At 29.6% G+C, this 2,399-nt stretch overlaps 1 long non-coding RNA gene across 1 annotated transcript in view; it reads right to left on the reverse strand.

Moving 5' to 3' along the window:
* Window positions 1-8: 8 nt before the first annotated feature.
* Window positions 9-2,399, reverse strand: part of LOC106687382 (uncharacterized) — a 3,553-nt gene continuing 1,162 nt past the window's right edge. The window contains exons 2-3 of the long non-coding RNA XR_001344158.3: window positions 1,686-1,809; window positions 9-740 (exon numbers count right to left, since the gene is read on the reverse strand). This is a non-coding gene — a long non-coding RNA (uncharacterized lncRNA). The remainder of the gene's footprint in view (window positions 741-1,685; window positions 1,810-2,399) is intronic.

Raw genomic sequence — 2,399 nt, forward strand, 5'->3', positions numbered from 1 at the left:
ATGCAGTTCTGGATCGTATCGTAACCGGGGACGAGACTTGGGTGAAGCATGTCAACTGTGAAACAAAACAGCAGTCGATGGAATGGGCGCACACATTCTCCCAAGTAACCACGAAAGTGTTTGCAAACGCTGTAATCCAGAAAGGTCATGGCTACTGTGTTTTGGAACTGATATACCAAGCTCCGTGAAATTTGGGGGAAATGTTCCGACAGTTCTGTAATTGTAAAACGACGGTTTTCACGAATTTTATCCTTGTGACTGATGACCTGGTAATGCAAATCAATGACAAAAAAACATGAACGTCACTATTACAGAACTGTCGGAACATTTTCCCCAAATTTCACGGAGCTTGGTATATCAGTTCCAAAACACAGTAGCCATGACCTTTCTGGATTACAGGGTTTCCAAACACTTTCGTGGTTTCTTGGCAGCAAATGTTTGCGCCCATTCCATCGACTGCTGTTTTGTTTCACAGTTGACATGCTTCACCCAAGTCTCGTCCCCGGTTACGATACGATCCAGAACTGCATTACCATTTGTGCTGTATTCTTGGAGAAACTTCTCCACCACAATTTGAAGGACCAAACTCCGTAAAATTTGGGGAAAATGTTACTACAGTTCTGTAGTCGTAAAACGACGGTTTTCAAGAATTTTGTCATTGATTTGCATTGCCGGATTTTTTCTTATTGTGATTGGTTGCAATTGTGGTGCTTATCTTGTAGTCTTATCTTCAGGCTTATCTGAAAAATAAATATATAATTAAATATATAATCAAAACTATGAACAAATAAGTTGTATCTGAAAGACCAGTTTAGGCTTTTAGTATACAATCAAATCCAAGATAACAAAACCTAAGATTAGTCATTAAAGCATTGTACTGACAATATGATAACAAATTTTACAAAACAAAGTTCTAATTGATATTTTTAAAAGTGATTGAATTAGACTTAGACTTATTGTTTTTACAATACAACCTAATTCACCAAAACCTAATTTTAGTTAATTATGCTACACCTAATGTTTAATTATTATTAATTTTATTTGTTAATAATTATGCTTCAAGAACTCACAAAACTGGAATAATCATAAAAAATCCACCATCATGTCCTTTATTTTAAATTTAATTTTCTGATTTATTTTTTAGTGAAAGTTATAATTTTTTAAAAAATTTAAATATTTTCCCTGAAATAAATAACCAATTTTTTTTATTTGAATTTAATGAAATAAAATTCATTTTTTGTAAATATTTATTCTATTTTATGTTTATAATAGTAATCTAAACAGATTAAGAAGAAATTAGAACCATCATTATATATATTCATACAGTTTCATAACATTTTTATTTTTAGCATATTGATTTTTTTTGGTAATGTTTCGGCTTTATGAATTAATTTATAATTTAAAATGAGCAACCATAATAAAAAGCAAAATAATTCTTATATAAATTTTTCATAGTCTTTCAAATGTAAAATCAGTTTCCACAGTTTTTCCATTTAGAAAAGGAACGCTCTGTACAGTGAATTTGAAAAGAAAACTGTTTTTGAAATGTTTTCAGTGAATTTACTGCTTTGTTGTTTGGTGCTGAATTCTTTGCTATATAATCTGAGCTTTATGAATTTATTTTTTATTAGTAGTACGAATAAAGTCAATCTATTTATAGTAAAGTAAAGATTTATTATGGGTACCTTGAGACGGGGCTCCACCCTCCTTGCAGTTTGGAGGAATTTTGCCATCAGCACCTGGAGCACAGTCTGCAGGTGGCACGGCTGGTGTATCAGTCGTAGGCTCTTCCTGGCCCTTTGCCATAGCCTGAGTGCATTAAAGAAATTACAAATTTTTTTCCGAAATTAATGTTTTTTTTTTTTAAATAAAAAAATTGTCAATAATTTTAAATTTGTATTTGTTGGTAACTTTATATCATACTGTCAAGGAGAGGATTCTAATTTACGTTATTTAATAAATAAACAAATTTTAAGTAAAGTTATTTTTTTATTTATCAAAACTTTAAGCAATTATTTATATATTTTTTATTGTAGAGGAAAAATAATATTTCAAAATCATTTCTTCGAAAACGCAGAAACGTTCGTACCACATTTATTTTTAATGAAATAATGACAATATGATTTATATTATTTCTTTAAACTGTTTTATATTAATTTTTAGAAGTTTTTAAACTCAATTTATAATTATAATTTATCAAACTTCCTAAAAAGAAAATACAGAATATTATTTCTTGTGAGAACGGAATGTTCCTCTAATTGAGCAGTCTGTGATAATAAGGAATACACTGGTTTGAAGAGTGAATTGGATTTTATAACAATTCAAATTATTAATTACAATTTTTGAGTTAACCGATCGATTCGCAAAAGTAAACGATGAATAAAACAAGATAATCGAAT

Source organism: Halyomorpha halys, unplaced genomic scaffold (assembly GCF_000696795.3).
Source record: "Halyomorpha halys isolate HHAL.00 unplaced genomic scaffold, Hhal_1.1 Scaffold954.1, whole genome shotgun sequence".
In the NCBI taxonomy this organism is placed as follows: Eukaryota; Metazoa; Arthropoda; class Insecta; order Hemiptera; family Pentatomidae; genus Halyomorpha; species Halyomorpha halys.